The sequence below is a fragment of the Lucilia sericata genome, unplaced genomic scaffold, assembly GCF_015586225.1.
Source record: "Lucilia sericata isolate MDLA Ls3-8-SP2 unplaced genomic scaffold, ASM1558622v1 Contig000521F_arrow, whole genome shotgun sequence".
NCBI classification, from domain to species: domain Eukaryota; kingdom Metazoa; phylum Arthropoda; class Insecta; order Diptera; family Calliphoridae; genus Lucilia; species Lucilia sericata.
The window spans coordinates 93,507-114,661 of record NW_023994533.1 but is presented as its reverse complement, the minus strand read 5'-3'; the positions used below and the strand labels follow the sequence as shown (position 1 = coordinate 114,661).

At 30.6% G+C, this 21,155-nt stretch overlaps 1 protein-coding gene across 1 annotated transcript in view; it reads right to left on the bottom strand.

The window, feature by feature from the left end:
- Positions 1 to 21,155, bottom strand: part of LOC119605806 (protein decapentaplegic) — a 144,312-nt gene that overhangs the window by 99,512 nt on the left and 23,645 nt on the right. The gene's annotated exons all lie outside the window — the stretch shown is intronic.

Genomic DNA, 21,155 nt, shown 5'->3' with positions numbered 1-21,155 from the left:
TCTAGTTCAGTTCTAGTTCAGTTCTAGTTCAGTTCTAGTTCAGTTCTAGTTCAGTTCTAGTTCAGTTCTAGTTCAGTTCTAGTTCAGTTCTAGTTCAGTTCTAGTTCAGTTCTAGTTCAGTTCTAGTTCAGTTCTAGTTCAGTTCTAGTTCAGTTCTAGTTCAGTTCTAGTTCAGTTCTAGTTCAGTTCTAGTTCAGTTCTAGTTCAGTTCTAGTTCAGTTCTCAGTTCTAGTTCAGTTCTAGTTCAGTTCTAGTTCAGTTCTAGTTCAGTTCTAGTTCAGTTCTAGTTCAGTTCTAGTTCAGTTCTAGTTCAGTTCTAGTTCAGTTCTAGTTCAGTTCTAGTTCAGTTCTAGTTCAGTTCTAGTTCAGTTCTAGTTCAGTTCTAGTTCAGTTCTAGTTCAGTTCTAGTTCAGTTCTAGTTCAGTTCTAGTTCAGTTCTAGTTCAGTTCTAGTTCAGTTCTAGTTCAGTTCTAGTTCAGTTCTAGTTCAGTTCTAGTTCAGTTCTAGTTCAGTTCTAGTTCAGTTCTAGTTCAGTTCTAGTTCAGTTCTAGTTCAGTTCTAGTTCAGTTCTAGTTCAGTTCTAGTTCAGTTCTAGTTCAGTTCTAGTTCAGTTCTAGTTCAGTTCTAGTTCAGTTCTAGTTCAGTTCTAGTTCAGTTCTAGTTCAGTTCTAGTTCAGTTCTAGTTCAGTTCTAGTTCAGTTCTAGTTCAGTTCTAGTTCAGTTCTAGTTCAGTTCTAGTTCAGTTCTAGTTCAGTTCTAGTTCAGTTCTAGTTCAGTTCTAGTTCAGTTCTAGTTCAGTTCTAGTTCAGTTCTAGTTCAGTTCTAGTTCAGTTCTAGTTCAGTTCTAGTTCAGTTCTAGTTCAGTTCTAGTTCAGTTCTAGTTCAGTTCTAGTTCAGTTCTAGTTCTAGTTCAGTTCTAGTTCAGTTCTAGTTCAGTTCTAGTTCAGTTCTAGTTCAGTTCAGTTCAGTTCTAGTTCAGTTCTAGTTCAGTTCTAGTTCAGTTCTAGTTCAGTTCTAGTTCAGTTCTAGTTCAGTTCTAGTTCAGTTCTAGTTCAGTTCTAGTTCAGTTCTAGTTCAGTTCTAGTTCAGTTCTAGTTCAGTTCTAGTTCAGTTCTAGTTCAGTTCTAGTTCAGTTCTAGTTCAGTTCTAGTTCAGTTCTAGTTCAGTTCTAGTTCAGTTCTAGTTCAGTTCTAGTTCAGTTCTAGTTCAGTTCTAGTTCAGTTCTAGTCTTCAGTTCTAGTTCAGTTCTAGTTCAGTTCTAGTTCAGTTCTAGTTCAGTTCTAATTCAGTTCTAGTTCAGTCTAGTTCAGTTCTAGTTCAGTTCTAGTTCAGTTCTAGTTCAGTTCTAGTTCAGTTCTAGTTCAGTTCTAGTTCAGTTCTAGTTAGTTCTAGTTCAGTTCTAGTTCAGTTCTAGTTCAGTTCTAGTTCAGTTCTAGTTCAGTTCTAGTTCAGTTCTAGTTCAGTTCTAGTTCAGTTCTAGTTCAGTTCTAGTTCAGTTCTAGTTCAGTTCTAGTTCAGTTCTAGTTCAGTTCTAGTTCAGTTCTAGTTCAGTTCTAGTTCAGTTCTAGTTCAGTTCTAGTTCAGTTCTAGTTCAGTTCTAGTTCAGTTCTAGTTCAGTTCTAGTTCAGTTCTAGTTTAGTTCTAGTTCAGTTTAGTTCAGTTCTAGTTCAGTTCTAGTTCTAGTTCAGTTCTAGTTAAATAAATTTCAGAACTTTAATTTTGCTCAATAAAAACACCCGAATTTTATTTTCAAATCTCAAACAGCCTTGAACAAATTTTATTATAAAAATATCATTAATATACGCGAAACCACTAGCAGATATTCATACTTAAATAGTAATTTTAAACTTTTTGTTCTTTTCGCCCCATTCTCTGGTCAAGGTTGTATAAATATTGTGCTCTGCTTAATATGGGTTTATTATGCTCGTTATCATTTTATTAATATGAATGTTTTGCTTTTTTTTTTAAATTTTATTTCAATATCATAATCATCTACTAAACATTTATGGATCTGTATTATTTGGATTATAAAATCAGTTTTGCGTTTCGATCTGCTTCAACTTTTTTCAATATTCCACAACAGAAAAAAAAAGCGCAACAATTTGGTATACATTTCGGCTGCCCGTGGCATGTTTCTCGGCACGGCAGGATATCACAATGGGTTGTCGGCTTTTTTTTGGATTCATATTTTCTAATGATTTTTTTTCATATTGTGATTATTAACATAGTCCCTAAAAGATAATTTTAATAAAATCGTTGGTTTGTACCGAATTGTACCAAAAGAGTACCAGAGGGTACAAATGCATAGTTATTTTCTTCATTAGTACTTTCTATTAAGAGTAATTTACATATTTTTTAATTTCTTTAACTATTTTCCTAAAATCGGGACCATACTAATATTCATAATTTGTTGTTGTTTCTTTGTAGCTTAATTATTTTGTATGATAATCTTTTTAAATCAATTTTTTTTTTGTTAAGCTGTTAACAACGTTTTTAATTCAATCGATTAAGATTTTTGTTACTCTTCACGTTTTTGTTCTCAATTGTACATAAACTGAACAGCAGGTGTTTTGTAAAAAAAAATTTTGCTTAGAGGTTTTCGTTTTTTTTTTTTTTTTTTTGTTTTCAAAATTCCAAACTCAGTTAGTTTGTGTAATAATTAACAATTTTAAAATGTTTTTTTGTCTTAGAATTGCATTTTCTTTAAAGGACTGTGTGTTCAGTGCTTTACAGACTTCGATTCAATGAGGGAGGGAACTGCACATAATTCTTACATTTTGTATTTATTTATTTTTTAAATTATCCACATTATTTACTTTTCATTAGATTTCATTCAATTAGTTTGTATTAATATATTTAATAAACTATAATTCCGGGAATAGAGCACACATTAGAGAGCATTTGTAATTAATGTCATTGCAAATTCAATAGAAAATTAATTTTGTAATTAATATTAATATTTTGATGCCATAAATGTGTCTCAAGTCGTTTATAGCTATACAGCTATAAATAAACTAATAAATAATTAAAAATGAAAACAAAATGAATTTATTTATGGTCATCAAAATGAACGTTTGAATAAAAAACAAAACAAAATAATTTAATACTCGTTACAATATTTATTATAGGAATTGTTATAAAAAACAATTGCGTGCATATTTGAAAGTAATCAATCTTAATTGTTAAAGAAAAACTATTTTTATAATAAAATATTTATTTTGTTGTTAACATTTTTTACTAGGCGGCTTACTTTAAACACCTTTTTTCAGCTTCTTAACTCAATTTAATTTCACATTTTTATTTTCATTTTAATACAAGCAATTTGTATTTTCTTAACAAATAAATAAATTTAAAAATATTAAATATATTGTTTGTTTTATTAATTTTTTAAAAAGGAAATTTATTTTCTGTTTTTGCGTTTCTAATAATAATTTATTTTTATAATTTTTACTTTTCATTTCGTATTGCTCAATGATAATTTATCATTTATGCCCGATTGATTTGAATGCATCAAGTGTTTAATTGAAAATTGAAATTCCATTTAAAGTCAAAGTGTTTTATTTTTATTGATTGATTTTATTTGTTTACAAAGTAGCTGAAAAAAGTTATAAGGTGGAAAGTAATTCTTCTTTCATAAAAGTCTTTCATAAAAAGTTCATTTAGAAAAGTTAAATTAAAAATGAAGTAGAACTGAACCAGAACCAAACCAGAACTGAACTAGAACTGAACTAAAACTGAACTAGAGCTGAACTAGAACTAAACTAAAACTGAACTAGAACGGAACTAGAGCTGAACTAAAACTAACTGCAACTGAACCAGAACTGAACTAGAACTGAACTGAACTAGAACTGAAGTAGAACTGAACTAGAACTGAACTAGAACTGAACTAGAACTGAACTAGAACTGAACTAGAACTGAACTAGAACTGAACTAGAACTGAACTAGAACTGAACTAGAACTGAACTAGAACTAGAACTGAACTAGAACTGAACTAGAACTGAACTAGAACTGAACTAGAACTGAACTAGAACTGAACTAGAACTGAACTAGAAACTGAACTAGAACTGAACTAGAACTGAACTAGAACTGAACTAGAACTGAACTAGAACTGAACTAACTGAACTAGAACTGAACTAGAACTGAACTAGAACTGAACTAGAACTGAACTAGAACTGAACTAGAACTGAACTAGAACTGAACTAGAACTGAACTAGAACTGAACTAGAACTGAACTAGAAACTGAACTAGAACTGAACTAGAACTGAACTAGAACTGAACTAGAACTGAACTAGAACTGAACTAGAACTGAACTAGAACTGAACTAGAACTGAACTAGAACTGAACTAGAACTGAACTAGAACTGAACTAGAACTGAACTAGAACTGAACTAGAACTGAACTAGAACTGAACTAGAACTGAACTAGAACTGAACTAGAACTGAACTAGAACTGAACTAGAACTGAACTAGAACTGAACTAGAACTGAACTAGAACTGAACTAGAACTGAACTAGAACTGAACTAGAACTGAACTAGAACTGAACTAGAACTGAACTAGAACTGAACTAGAACTGAACTAGAACTGAACTAGAACTGAACTAGAACTGAACTAGAACTGAACTAGAACTGAACTAGAACTGAACTAGAACTGAACTAGAACTGAACTAGAACTGAACTAGAACTGAACTAGAACTGAACTAGAACTGAACTAGAAACTGAACTAGAACTGAACTAGAACTGAACTAGAACTGAACTAGAACTGAACTAGAACTGAACTAGAACTGAACTAGAACTGAACTAGAACTGAACTAGAACTGAACTAGAACTGAACTTGAACTGAACTAGAACTGAACTAGAACTGAACTAGAACTGAACTAAACTGAACTAGAACTGAACTAGAACTGAACTAGAACTGAACTAGAACTGAACTAGAACTGAACTAGAACTGAACTAGAACTGAACTAGAACTGAACTAGAACTGAACTAGAACTGAACTAGAACTGAACTAGAACTGAACTAGAACTGAACTAGAACTGAACTAGAATTGAACTAGAACTGAACTAGAACTGAACTAGAACTGAACTAGAACTGAACTAAAACTGAACAAGAACTGAACTAGAACTGAACTAGAACTGAACTAGAACTGAACTAGAACTGAACTAGAACTGAACTAGAACTGAACTAGAACTGAACTAGAACTGAACTAGAACTGAACTACAACTGAACTAGAACTCCAAAATGTTATAAGTTTTGGAATAACTCTAATTTTTAATAAAAAATTGTAATTGTTTACTTTTGTAAAAAATTCTTTCAATTAAACAATTAAACTTCCTATCTATACATTTTCCTGCATTAGACACACATTTAAAAGTAATCCACCAAGTTTCGCGTTGAAATCTACTTTTAATAGTTTAAAATTTATTTATAAATCGCAACTTTTTTTATATAAACACAATCACTGCCTATAATTTTTTTCTCTTTTTTTAATATTTTTTATTTTTTGTACTGTTCAGCTTTAATGTTTCATCAACCAGTTTGGTGACATTCCATGAAGATTGGAATCTGTATCTGTAACGTGCTCTAGTGGCTTTGAGAGAGTGAGTGTTTTGAGCTTTTTTAGTGTTCGCTGTATTTAATAGATTCAATATTCACATTACGTTACAGATGTTTAAAGAAAAAAACTTAGTGCAAGATGATGATGAGTTTTTTTTCTTTTATTATAAAAAAGATCATATGGTTGACTAGAAATCATTATTACAAAAAGTAAAGTAGATATTTGTGCACTCATATTCACTTAATATTGTAAGATTATTTGTTGTTTTTGTTTATTATTTATTTAATTCTTTTGTTTACTTTGTAGAAATTAATCTTTAACCGGCTTCTTAGCTTTCAAATAACGTGTTGAATGTGTGTGTGTTGTTTCGAAATGGAATATTTATTAGACTAAGAGATGAATTTCTTTATAAAATGCGAACATACTTTCAAATGGTTAGATAGATCCAGGTGACTTTTTACAAAAAACTTAGGAGAATAAAATAGCCTTAAGATAGGAACAACAATCTACATTTAAAAGTTTGAGAGCTTTAATGCGATCTTTTATAAATAGTCATTAATTAATAGCATTTATTTAGCTCAGTTGCATTCTTTATTCTTATTTTCTTTTAATTGAAACAAACTGTCTGCTTTTGTTTATAGCAAAAAAGTAAACAATGATGATATAATTTGTATATTTTAATTTATTTATATTATTTTTAATAATATATATATTTTGTTGTAGTATTTCCTCAGCTTTATTTTGTATTTGTTTAATATTCTTATTTAATAATAAAAGTGAATGCGATGAAGGAGGGGACGGGAAACGAGGGGAAAAGAGGGAAAGCAAGAAGGAAGGGCAAGAGGGGCAGGAGGGAAGAAAGAGGGGGGGAGGACAGAGGGAAAAAAGGACACGAACGAACGAAACGAACGAACGAAACGAACGAACGAACGAACGAAGAACGAACGAACGAACGAACAAGAACGAACGAACGAACGAACGAACGAACGAACGAACGAACGAACGAACGAACGAACGAACGAACGAACGAAACGAACGAAAACGAACGAACGAACGAAAACGAACGAACGAACGAACGAACGAAAACGAAAAACGAAGAACGAACGAACGAACGAACGAACGAACGAAACGAACGAACGAACGACAAAACGAACGAACGAACGAAAACGAACTAACGAACGAACGAACGAACGAACGAACGAAACGAACAACGAACGAAACGAAAGAACGAACGAACGAACGAAACGAACGAACGAACGAACGAAGAAACGAACTAAAGAACGAACTAATCCTAACTACTACCATAACTAAACGAACTAACTAACTACTAACTAACTAACTACTAACTAACTACTAACTAACTAACTCTAACTAACTAACAACTAACTAACTAACTAACTAAACTTAAATCACTAACCTAACTAACTAAACAACTAACTACACTAACTAACTAACCTACTAACTACTACTAACTAACTAAACTAACTACTAACTAACTAAACTAACTAACTAACTAATAACTAATCTAACTAATCTAACTAACAACTAACTAACTAATAACTAACTAACTAACTAACTAACTAGACCACTAAGCATAACTAACTAACTAACTAACTACTAACTAACTAACGAACTAACTAACTAACTACTAACTACTACTAACTAACGAACTACCTAACTAACTAACTAACTAACTAACTAACGAACTAACTAACTAACTAACTAACTAACCTAACTAACTAACTACCTACTAACTAACTAACTACTCACTCACTCACTAATTTCTTGACAGAAAAATGAATTTTTAAATGAGGGGTTATACGGGGGCATGACAAATATGGGCCTATCCTGTAGGTGTTGTTTAGACGAATTTACGTCTACATTATGTCATTTATTCATTGTGATATTAGTTTTTATAAGTGAATTTGGACCTCCAAGTAATTTTCTGGAGGGGGCTTTGTATGAGGGCTAAGGTCAAATGAGGCCAGATCAATACGAATATCGGCAGTATCATCTATACATATATAGAACTAAGTCTTGCCGATTTTTGTAGAAACAGACCTATTCGGGGGGTATGGTTAGCCATTTTCAATAGCCTTCGTCCTTACACTGAAAAAAATCCATGTGTAATATATACGAAAAATGTCGTACATTGTACGAATCGTTCCTTGTTTCGCACCACGAAATTCTTTCGTAATATATACGAAATTATACGAAATATTTTAGTATAATGCAAAATAATCTTGAAGAAATTAATTTACATAAATTTTAAAAAAAGTGAATTTTGAATAAATATGGTAAAATTTACGAAATATTAATTTATGCAAACATTTTTGTTTATTTTAAAATAATTTTTCTAATTTTAGTTCAAAATTATTCTACACACGAATTTTTAATTTTTTTTATGAAAATAATTCGTGGCCAATATTATGCTTTTTCTTAAATTTTATAAAAATGTTGTAGTTTTATTTAATGATAATTTAATTAATATCATTATGTTTAATTTCGCTAAAATTTAAGAAAAAAGTATTACGAAAGGCTTTCGTACTTTCGTAAAAATAGAAAAGGTTTTTATTAAATAATATTTCATATTATACACGAAATTTTTGTAAATATTACGAAAATAGAAGTTACGAAATTTTTTTCGTAAAGTTGAGCATGGATTATTTTCAGTGTATAAAATAACACGACAAACACTAGCAATAGATATTTTTCACACTTAATCACATGTTACAGTTTGATTAAATCAGTTAAAATCCGATTTAATTGAAGAATCGAATTTATTTTTAAATTTATTAAGACAATTTTAATTTTTAATAAATTTTTGATTCCCACTGCTATAAATACGACCCTCGTTAAAACAACTATTAAAGTATGCAAAACTAGCAACAAAAAATCCAAAAAAAAATCTGCGTATATTCATAAATTTATCTAAACATCCCATAGAATGTTGTTAAAAGTTGCACTGGTTTATGATTGTTGTTGCTGTTGTTGCAGTTTTAGCAGTGGAAGTAGTTGTTAGATAATTACTAATGACACCACTTTCCATGCAGCTTGTTTTCAGATTTTATTTTTAGTTTTTCATTTCGTATAATTTTGCACATTTTTCAGTTGAACAAAAATAGAACGAACACCTGTTCCTAAAAAGCTCTTTAAAGAAAAAATTAGAAAACAAAAACAAAAACAAAAGGTTGTTATCCTTCAGAAAGGTTTAAAACTAAACACAGCTAAGTTTAAATAACTAATATTTCATGTTTAATGTTTAAAATAAATACATATTGAGATTGTTGCTAACTATTTTTATTTAAAATTTTGATGAATTGCTGTTGTTGTAGTTTTCATTATTTATGTTGAATAATTTAAACTTGTCTCTTAGCTATTTTTTTGTAAAGATTTGAAGGTTTTTTGGTCGATTTTTTTTCATCTTGGCAATTGCCAAACTGTTGTTTAAATCTAAATACTTGATTCACCAAACACCGTAACCCGATAACGCGTTAAGTTTTAAAAGAAAAAAATTAATAAATAAATAAATAAAATATATTTATTGGACATGGTCCATGAGGTTGATTGACAGGTTTGTTTAGAATTTGTTTATTATATTTTATGAAGTTTTATTTTTTGGTCTTTTATCTAATCCAATAATTTATTTTAATTCTTTAGTTAAATATTTAAACAAGAGTTTTTTATTGCTCTTAAAAAACTAATGTTTAGTATGTACGCAAATATATTTGATATTTTGACTTTAGATTAATAAATATTCAAATTTTGGGGATTTATAGACAGTCGAATGATTTAGGAGACTTGTTTAAGAATTTGTTTATTTAATGATTAAATATTTTTAAGAGTGTCTCAGAAATCGTCAAAAATATGTTAAACCATAAATGCTAAGCAATGAAATTGATTTTCAAGTTATAAATCTATTAATTTTTGTTTACAGAGTAGTCTATAGTCTAGACTACATAATAGTCTATAGTTTATACTATAAAATCGCCTGTAGCCTAGACTATCGAATAGTCTATTGACTAAGATAGAACTGCAATAGAATAGTCAATAATGGAGACAATATAATAGTCTAAAGTCTCGACCATAGAGTAGTCTATAGAATAGATAATAGAGTACTATATAGTCTCGTCTCTAAAGTAGTCCATTATCTGGGCAATAGTGTAGTCTATAATCTGTATTATAGAGAATTCCATAGTTTCGACTAAAGAGAAGTCAGGTCTAGGGAGCAGTCTTTAGTCTGAACTATAGCGTAGTCTTTAGTCTGAACTATAGCGTAGTCTATAGTCTGGACTACTACAGTCTGGACTATAGAGTAGTCTATAGCCAGTACTACAGAGTAGTCTATAACCTGGACTATACAGTAATGTATAATCTCGACTATAGAATTGAACTGAACTAGAGTAGTTCTAGTTCAGTTCTAGTTCTGTTCTAGTTCTGTTCTAGTTCTGTTCTAGTTCAGATCTAGCTCAGTTCTAATTCAGTTCTAGTTCAGATCTTGTTCAGTTCTAGTTCAGTTCTAGTTCAGTTCTAGTTCAGTTCTAGTTCAGTTCTAGTTCAGTTCTAGTTCAGTTCTAGTTCAGTTCTAGTTCAGTTCTAGTTCAGTTCTAGTTCGGCTCTAGTTCAGTTCTAGTTCAGTTCTAGTTCAGTTCTAGTTCAGTTCTAGTTCAGTTCTAGTTCAGTTCTAGTTCAGTTCTAGTTCAGTTCTAGTTCAGTTCTAGTTCAGTTCTAGTTCAGTTCTAGTTCAGTTCTAGTTCAGTTCTAGTTCAGTTCTAGTTCAGTTCTAGTTCAGTTCTAGTTCAGTTCTAGTTCAGTTCTAGTTCAGTTCTAGTTCAGTTCTAGTTCAGTTCTAGTTCAGTTCTAGTTCAGTTCTAGTTCAGTTCTAGGTCAGTTCAGTTCTAGTTCAGTTCTAGGTCAGTTCTAGTTCAGTTCTAGTTCAGTTCTAGTTAGTCGTTCTAGTTCAGTTCTAGTTCAGTTCTAGTTCAGTTCTAGTTCAGTTCTAGTTCAGTTCTAGTTCAGTTCTAGTTCAGTTCTAGTTCAGTTCTAGTTCAGTTCTAGTTCAGTTCTAGTTCAGTTCTAGTTCAGTTCTAGTTCAGTTCTAGTTCAGTTCTAGTTCAGTTCTAGTTCAGTTCTAGTTCAGTTCTAGTTCAGTTCTAGTTCAGTTCTAGTTCAGTTCTAGTTCAGTTCTAGTTCAGTTCTAGTTCAGTTCTAGTTCAGTTCAGTTCAGTTCTAGTTCAGTTCTAGTTCAGTTCTAGTTCAGTTTAGTTCAGTTCTAGTTCAGTTCTAGTTCAGTTCTAGTTCAGTTCTAGTTCAGTTCTAGTTCAGTTCTAGTTCAGTTCTAGTTCAGTTCTAGTTCAGTTCTAGTTCAGTTCTAGTTCAGTTCTAGTTCAGTTCTAGTTCAGTTCTAGTTCAGTTCTAGTTCAGTTCTAGTTCAGTTCTAGTTCAGTTCTAGTTCAGTCTAGTTCAGTTCTAGTTCAGTTCTAGTTTCAGTTCTAGTTCAGTTCTAGTTCAGTTCTAGTTCAGTTCTAGTTCAGTTCTAGTTCAGTTCTAGTTCAGTTCTAGTTCAGTTCTAGTTCAGTTCTAGTTCAGTTCTAGTTCAGTTCTAGTTCAGTTCTAGTTCAGTTCTAGTTCAGTTCTAGTTCAGTTCTAGTTCAGTTCTAGTTCAGTTCTAGTTCAGTTCTAGTTCAGTTCTAGTTCAGTTCTAGTTCAGTTCTAGTTCAGTTCTAGTTCAGTTCTAGTTCAGTTCTAGTTCAGTTCTAGTTCAGTTCTAGTTCAGTTCTAGTTCAGTTTCTAGTTCAGTTCTAGTTCAGTTCTAGTTCAGTTCTAGTTCAGTTCTAGTTCAGTTCTAGTTTCAGTTCTAGTTCAGTTCTAGTTCAGTTCTAGTTCAGTTCTAGTTCAGTTCTAGTTCAGTTCTAGTTCAGTTCTAGTTCAGTTCTAGTTTCGTTCTAGTTCAGTTCTAGTTCAGTTCTAGTTCAGTTCTAGTTCAGTTCTAGTTCAGTTCTAGTTCAGTTCGAGTTCAGTTCTAGTCAGTTCTAGTTCAGTTCTAGTTCAGTTTCTAGTTCAGTTCTAGTTCAGTTCTAGTTCAGTTCTAGTTCAGTTCTAGTTCAGTTCTAGTTCAGTTCGTTAGTTCTAGTAGTTCTAGTTCAGTTCTAGTTCAGTTCTAGTTCAGTTCTAGTTCAGTTCTAGTCAGTTCTAGTTCAGTTCTAGTTCAGTTCTGGTTCAGTTCTAGTTCAGTTTGGTTCAGTTAGTTCAGTTCTAGTTCAGTTCTAGTTCAGTTCTAGTTCAGTTAGTCAGTTCTAGTTCAGTTCTAGTTCAGTTCTAGTTCAGTTCTAGTTCAGTTCTAGTTCAGTTCTAGTTCAGTTCTAGTTTAGTTCTAGTTCAGTTCTAGTTTAGTTCTAGTTCAGTTCTAGTTCAGTTCTAGTTCAGTTCTAGTTCAGTTCTAGTTCAGTTCTAGTTCAGTTCTAGTTCAGTTCTAGTTCAGTTCTAGTTCAGTTCTAGTTCAGTTCTCGTTTAGTTCTAGTTCAGTTCTAGTTTCAGTTCTAGTTCAGTTCTAGTTCTGTCTAGTTCAGTTCTAGTTCAGTTCTAGTTCAGTTCCAGTTCTTTAGTCCAGACTACAGAGTCTATAGTTCTCCCTAAAAGTGGTCTATAGTTTTCACTATAAAGTAGTCTAAGTATAAAACACTCCCTTACAGCTCTGCCTTAATCATAGTCATATGTTTTCCTATGTAGACATAGAGGAGGCTCTGTAGTTAAATCCACGTTAACAATTTGGTCAAAATTCCCAAACACAACAACTACAAAAGAACACAACATACGTAGTATTTGTGCATATTTATGTTCCAGCAGCCTTGCATACACTTGTAATGTTCGAAATAAACTTGTTTGAGCCTTTAGCAGTCCTCTTTTGCATACATTTTTTGGACACGCACATTTTTTGCAATGCAGCCCCTGAACACTTGGGAAAATGACACACGCATACATGCCAACATGTCAGCATAGAAAAAAAATGCAAAATATTTTCGAGAGTACTTATTTCTTAAGTCATTGATCAAATAATTCATAAAAAAGTTTAAGCTCCAATTTCAAGAAATGTTTATAGAATCTTAATATTTGAAATTTCGTAAAATTAAAAAAAATTTAACAATATTTAAAATTTGTTTCATGTTCACACTTATTTCTTTAAATATTTCAACAATGTGAACCTAAAGAATGTTAAAATATTTACATATAACTTCAAGTACGTCTATGTTTGAGTATGAGAGTTTGTGTTAAGCACGCGCAATCGAGATCTAATTTGCATGGACATTTAATAAGTGTCTTAGATGTGGAAAAAAACTTAAACCTTTTTTCTTAAACTCCTTTATGTTCGTGCCACCACTTGCTTTTGCTTCATTCTTCCTGTCTTTTAATGTTTTTTTTTTCGTTTATTTCAAGAGTTTATAGTTTTATTTATTTAATCTTTGGGCTTAACTCGTTCAATGTTTTTAAACCAGTAAATCTATGATATTTATCTTCTTTTTGCAAAATCTCTTTAATATCGAAGTTTATATTTATTTGTACTTTTTGCTCACATTTACATATTTGTTCGTTAGCTTCAAATATTTAAATATCTGTTCGATGTGTTTAGTGTGACAACATTGTTAATGTTGCTGTGCTAATGTTGTTGCTGTTGCTAGTGTATGGTACGTTTGTTGTATTTATTGTAAGTGAAAATACCACTTGTTATTTTCAATAAAATATTTACTTTACACTGAGAAAAAAGTGGTTGCTAGAACAAAATTTTTTAACTAGTTCTAGTTCAGTTCATTCTAGTTCAGTTCTAGTTCAGTTCTAGTCAGTCTAGTTCAGTTCTAGTTCAGTTCTAGTTCAGTTCTAGTTCAGTCTCGTAGTTCAGTTCTAGTTCAGTTCTAGTTCAGTTCTAGTTCAGTTCTAGTTCAGTTCTAGTTCTAGTTCAGTTCTAGTTCAGTTCTAGTTCAGTTCTAGTTCAGTTCTAGTTCAGTTCTAGTTTAGTTCTTGTTCAGTTCTAGTTCAGTTGCAGTTCAGTTCTAGTTCCGTTCTAGTTCAGTTCTAGTTAAGTTCTAGTTCAGTTCTAGTTATTCTAGTTAGTTCTAGTTCAGTTCAGTTCAGTTCTAGTTCCAGTTCTAGTTCAGTTCTAGTCAGTTCTAGTTCAGTTCTAGTTCAGTTCTAGTTCAGTTCTAGTTGTTCTAGTTCAGTTCTAGTTCAGAGTTCTAGTTCAGTTCTAGTTCAGTTCAGTTCTAGTTCAGTTCAGTTCTAGTTCAGTTCTAGTTCAGTTCTAGTTCAGTTCTAGTTCAGTTCTAGTTCAGTTCTAGTTCAGTTCTAGTTCAGTTCTAGTTCAGTTCTAGTTCAGTTCTAGTTCAGTTCTAGTTCAGTTCTAGTTCAGTTCTAGTTCAGTTCTAGTTTCAGTTTCTAGTTCAGTTCTAGTTCAGTTTAGTTCAGTTCTAGTTTCAGTTCTAGTTCTTCTTTCAGTTCTAGTTCAGTTCTAGTTTTCACAGTTCTAGTTCAGTTCTAGTTCAGTTCTAGTTCAGTTCTAGTTCAGTTCTAGTTCAGTTCTAGTTCAGTTCTAGTTCAGTTCTAGTTCAGTTCTAGTTCAGTTCTAGTTCAGTTCTAGTTCAGTTCTATAGTTCAGTTCTAGTTCAGTTCTAGTTCAGTTCTAGTTCAGTTCTAGTTCAGTTCTAGTTCAGTTCTAGTTCAGTTCTAGTTCAGTTTAGTTCAGTTCTAGTTCAGTTCTAGTTCAGTTCTAGTTCAGTTCTAGTTCAGTTTTAGTTCAGTTCTAGTTCAGTTCTAGTTCAGTTCTAGTTCAGTTCTAGTTCAGTTCTAGTTCAGTTCTAGTTCAGTTCTAGTTCAGTTCTAGTTCGTTCTAGTTCAGTTCTAGTTCTAGTTCAGTCTAGTTCAGTTCTAGTTCAGTTCTAGTTCAGTTCTAGTTCAGTTCTAGTTCAGTTCTAGTTCAGTTCTAGTTCAGTTCTAGTTCAGTTCTAGTTCAGTTCTAGTTCAGTTCTAGTTCAGTTCTAGTTCAGTTCTAGTTCAGTTCTACTTCAGTTCTACTTCAGTTCTAGTTCAGTTCTAGTTCAGTTCTAGTTCAGTTCTAGTTCAGTTCTAGTTCAGTTCTAGTTCAGTTCTAGTTCAGTTCTAGTTCAGTTCTAGTTCAGTTCTAGTTCAGTTCTAGTTCAGTTCAGTTCTAGTTCAGTTTTAGTTCAGTTCTAGTTCAGTTCTAGTTCAGTTCAGTTCAGTTCAGTTCTAGTTCAGTTCTAGTTCAGTTCTAGTTCAGTTCTAGTTCAGTTCAGTTCAGTTCTAGTTCAGTTCTAGTTCAGTTCTAGTTCAGTTCTAGTTCAGTTCTAGTTCAGTTCTAGTTCAGTTCTAGTTCAGTTCTAGTAGTTCAGTTCTAGTTCAGTTCTAGTTCAGTTCTAGTTTAAACTTTTGTTGAACTTTGTGATTCAAAAACTGTTTGTCTGATGAACAGATGCTAGAGTATCTGGCTTCTCAAATTAAATACACTCGTGTGCTCAACCTGTATTACTTAAACAAATACTGCTTATTTTTAAACATTTATTATATTAAACCGTTAAGCCGGTATATTGAAAAACCATTAAATAATAAAAAAATATGTTAATTTTTAAATTGAAATGTTGTTTTTCTAAGTGTAAAATTAACATTTTTGTTGCTGAAATTTTTTTACATCTGCTGCAAACACAAAAAATAGCAGCAACAACAAAACCTAATAATAAATGTTTAAAAGCCAGTCTCTACTCTAATGTTCGAGACCTGTATTTTGGCTTGTGTTACGACTGCTGTTTTAACATTTGTTGTTGTTTTTTGCTAATGACCAGTAGCTAAAACGCATCTGCAAATTATTGCGCATCTTGTTATCGCATCTGTTCGATCAAATGTAGATATTACCAAGAGTTGGTATCTGTATAAAAAAAATTTTAATTTTTTTCTTTCTTGATTTTAGTACCATTTTATACTAAAACTGCTACTAAGTTTTAAACTAGTAAGTTTTGAAATTGAAATTGTGTAGCTTTTTATTAGAGAAGTTTTTTTTTTTTTGTTGTCCCCTCAACAGAGTCATTCAGGCGTTTGTTGGTTGTTAAAAATCTTCCTCTTCGAAAACTGCTTTTTTGTTGCTGTTGTACAAATGTTGTGTTGTAGCTATTTTAACTCGTTTGCATATTTTAAATTGTTAAATCTTTGTTGTTGTTGAATTTTCATTTCTTTACAAAGATTGTTTTTTTTTATAAACATTTCATTTCAATTCGATTTTTTTTTGTTGTAATTTTTGCGTTTCTCTACATATATTTTTGTGTCTTGTGTTATTTATTGTTTTATATGATTTTTTTAAATATTTTTTTGTTGTTATTGCATTTGCGATGTCGTTGTTGTTTTTGTCGTTTATTACTACTTTTATTTATTTTCTGGTGGCTGTAAATTTTTTTTGTTTTAAGAAAGTGGTAGACCTTCATTTTTTTGTTAGTTGTATTAACAAATTTTTTAAATTTTTTGTTCGAGAAAAAAAAAAACAGATTGATTAACTTAGTTCGAGCGGAGTTATTGGAGAGTGATGGAGAAATGTGTTAATAGGTTTATGATAGTTTTTTTGTTTTGTTTATGCAAATATTAAATAAATTTATTTTTAGCTTATGATTTTGTTTAAGGAAATTATGTTAATATTTTATACACCTTGAAATTTTAATAGTCATAACCGGAATTATGTGGAAGTTTATAGAAATACGTTTAGAATAGACTGTCATAAATTGTTGCAGTAAAATGTGTGGTAAATAATCTAAAAGTAAAGGAACTTACATATAACTAGATCTGTTATCGATTCTTTAGGAACAGAAACCCATTGTGTTTGTTCTATAACTTTATATGAAGGCGATATTCTAGGATTGTTTTTGATTAACCTAGAATTTATCCATATAAGTCCTAATAACTAGCAACTTGAAAGATAAAGTATTATTTCTTGCTTATAGAATTATATTCACAGATTTTTAACTACTTGAATATTAAACTACTAGCATACCCTGGGTGCTTCAATACCCTAACTTAAATTAAATACATACAAAATTTTGTTTATAGAAAATTAAAATTGATTAAACATTTTTTTAATGTTTCAGTTCAATATGACGTGATTAAATTCGCATTCAGTAAGAAGCTTTTATTTTTAGTTTTATTCATTTAGCTTCCACATTATAGAAAATTTCGAAAGTACTTTTTGAAAAAAAAGTACTATAAAATACCTGTAATAAATTATCATTTAATCAAAAATTTTATGTTTCTGTGTTCAATATTATATACAATTCAAAAAGTATAATTTTAATGAATGAAAAAGTACCTTTCAGTAGATTCTCCTTCACTAAGGTCCCTACATTTTAAATTTTATTTTCAATGTTCAATATCGTAAAAATATCAAAAAGTACCATCGGAAAATCGAAAAAGTATAAAAATCTCTCTCAATAAATTCTCATTTAATAAGGACCGTGTGTTCCGGTTAACCATTATAAAGAATCTAAAAGGTACCATTTGAAGAATAGAAAAGTACCAAATAGTTTCCACTTACAGAAAGTACCAAACAATTTACTCGAATATACCAACAGCTTATTTTATGTGAGTAAATAAACAACTTTTTCAAATTTTATAAAAATTGGTTCAATGAGTTTGAATAAAATTAAATTTCCCGTTTTTCCCCTTTTTGGTATTTTTTTTTCCCAGTGAAAAAGCAACAATTTTATTACAATAAATATTACAGAGTTAGTCCGTAATTTAATAGGAATAATTCAATAAACCGAAAAAGTTATCTTAATGTGCTAAAAAAAGTACCATAAATGCAGTTTTCTCCTTCAATAAACCGAAAAAGTTATCTTAATGTGCTAAAAAAAGTACCATAAATGCAGTTTTCTCCTTTCTACACCCAAAAAGGACTGAATTTTAAAAAAGTACGAAACAGGTGTCTCATAATTTTGGGAGATGCGTCCAAAATATTTATAAAAATTTTATTATGTTAATTAGTTCAAAAGTTATAAAGGGCCAAAAAAGGTACCAAAATCACCGTTGTTACACATTTTACCCCTTAAAAGTACGAATTTCAAAAAAGTACCAGATACCCATCTGCTCATTTTAAGAGTAGATACAGGTGCATTTAAAATGTTTCTTGTATCACTCATATTGTGTAAGATAATTAAGAAAACCTGTTTTACCCGTTTTTTCCCCTTTTTACCCTTTGTACAAATGTCCAAAAATCCCTACTTAACCAAAAACACATCTACTGTCAAAATTTCATGATTCTAGGTTCAGCCGTTTGGGCTGTGCGATGATGAATCAGTCAGTCAGTAACGCTACTCTTTTATATATATAGATTGATGTCGCAGATTCGTTAGTAAGTCTTTTATATGATTTCATCTAATCTTATTAGACTCCATACACAGTCTTAGCCAAGTTAACATTAGCTCATAAAGTATATCTTATCTATACAAAACCTATTAATCTTATTTGTATTATATTATCTACCAGCTCAGATATCTCAGATCGACAGTTGAACTATTGATCTTGTTAGACTATAATCATTCATTGTCAACTAACACTAATCGATCAAGAACTTCCAAGATTGCTATTCTTAACCCACGTACAATATATCTCCGAACTATTTATCTTTCCCAAATCTATTCACAAGCAATACTTTCCGAACTAACGCAAGCCGAAGGAGAAGCTTTAACTAGTCGTTTGTTATTTATTAATTAGACCATGAGGAATTTGTCTTCTGAGATTGCATTCCAAATATATAACTGATCGACAGCCGAACTATTGATATTATCATACTGTCAACGATTTTATCTTATCAGGTTGTGTTTGTTAGATACTTAGGGTTTTATTCTCAATGACTTGAGAATAAAACAGATCGGGGAGTTTGTCAAAATTGAAATCAAAAGTTGATAATATGAAGAATAACTGTAATAACTTTCTGTAGGAAAGTTGACAAGTTTGGATGCGACTTCATAATCGTATTTTCTATAGAAAAGTGGTCAAGATCGAAAGCAACTTTTATATAGACAAGTAGGGAAGATTGAGTGCAACTTCTCTATATAAAAATTGACAAGATAGAGAATAACTTTTCCATAGATCGAGAACAACGTTTTTATAGAAAAGTTGACAAGATCGAGTGCAACTTTCATATGACTAAATTTTCAAGTTTATGATCATATTTTGTATAAAAAGTGGTCAAGATGGGAAGTAAGTAACTTTAACTTTTCTATATGCTAGTAGACAAGATCGAGAGCCAGAACAACATTTTTACATAAAAGTTGACAAGATCCAAAGAAATATTCTATAAAAAACATGAAAAGATCAATTGGAACTTTTCTGTAGAATCATATTTTGTATATAAAAGTTGTCAAGATCGGAAGCAACTTTTATATAGAAAAGTTTTAATATATTAGTAGACAATAAATTGAAAAGATCTATAGCAAACATTTTTATAGAAAGCTTGAAATGATCCATTGGAACTTTTCTATAGGAAGGTTCACAAGATCGGGTGCATCTTTCTTATAGAAAAATGTTCAAGTTGTCAAGATGGAGATCAAGTTGCCAAGATCGAAAGCAACTTTTATATAGAAAACTTATAAAGATCGAGTGTAACCTTTCAATAGAAAAGTTAACAAGTTAGAGAACAACGTTTTAATACATATGTATGTTAATTGACAAGATCAATAGTAACTTTTATATAGAAAAGTTGTAAAGATCGAGTGGAATCTTTCTATAGAAAAGTTGACAAGATGTAGAATAACTTTTCTATTTTTTTTTTTAGAAAAAATCTAGAGCTATTTTTATATAGATAAATTGACAAGATCAATAGCAAATTTCAATAGATAGATAACAATGTTTTTACATAAAAGTTAACAAGATCGGCTGCAACTTTCTTATAAAAAATTTTCAAGTCAAAGACTACATTTTGTATAAAAAATTGTCACTTTTATATAAACAATTAGAAAAGATTTATTGGAACATTTCTATATATTAGTAGCTAAGATCGTAAGCTACATTTTAATATTAACTGACAAGATCAAATTCAACTCTTCTATAGTTGACAATATCGAAAGAACTCTTTTATAGAAAGCTTGAAGAGATCAATTTGAACTTTTCTGTAGAAAAGTTGATTGCATCTTTCTTATAGAAAAATTGTCAATTTCATGATAATATTGTGTATAGAGAAGGTGTCAAGTACAGAAGAAACTTTTATATAGAAAAATTGTGAAGATCGAGTGCAATCTTTTCATAGAAAAGTTGAGAAAATAGAGAACAACTTTTCCATATACACAGAGGGAAAAAACATATACACTCCTGGTACCGAATTGACACCAAATTTTTCAATAACAACCGTTGTCAAGTATATACAATACATAAAAGTTGTAAAGATCGAGTGCAATCTTTCTATAGAAAAGTTGACAAGATATAGAATAACTTTTCTATTTTTTTTTTAGAAAAAATCTAGAGCTATTTTTATATAGATAAATTGACAAGATCAATAGCAAATTTCAATAGATAGATAACAATGTTTTTACATAAAAGTTAACAATATCGGCTGCAACTTTTCAAGTCAAAGATTACATTTTGTATAAAAAAATTGTCACGATCGAAAGCAACTTTTATATAAACAAGTAGAAAAAATTTAGTGGAACATTTCTATATATTAATAGCTAAGATCGTAAGCTACATTTTTATATTAACTGACAAGATCAAATTCAACTCTTCTATAGTTGACAAGATCCAAAGAACTCTTTTATAGAAAGCTTGAAGAGATCAATTTGAACTTTTCTGTAGAAAAGTTGATTGCATCTTTCTTATAGAAAAATTGTCAATTTCATGATAATATTGTGTATAGAGAAGGTGTCAAGTACAGAAGTAACTTTTATATAGAAAAATTGTGAAGATCGAGTGCAATCTTTTCATAGAAAAGTTGACAAAATAGAGAACAACTTTTCCATATACACAGAGGGAAAAAACATATACACTCCTGGTACCGAATTGACACCAAATTTTTCAATAACATCCGTTGTCAAGTATATACATACATACAACCACAACATGTTATGTTGACCGCGCAACGTTGTCATCATTGCAACAATTCTTTGTCACAATCTAAATTTTATGCACATCCGTTATCTAAAATTTAACAAACGTGGTGAGATCAAAATCCGTTGTTACGTTTGTTGTCTTTCAGACAACGGATGTGCATAAAATTTAGATTGCTACAACGAATTGTTGCAATCTTGTCAACGTTGCTTGGTTAACATTACATGTTGTTGTATGTATGTATATACTTGACAAAGGATGTTATTGAAAAATTTGTTGTCAATTTGGTACCAGGCGTGTATATGTTTTTTCCCCTCTGTGTATTAGTAGACAAGATTGTGAGAATTATTGTATAGATAAGTTTAAAAGATCGAGTGGAAGTTTTATATAGAAAAATGGAGAAGATCAAGATTAAATTTAATAAGTAAATATTGACAAGATCAAGATTAGCTTTTGAATATTGAGAATAACACTTCTAAAGTTGTAAAGATTAATTGAAAATATCATCTTCTTCAAAAGTTT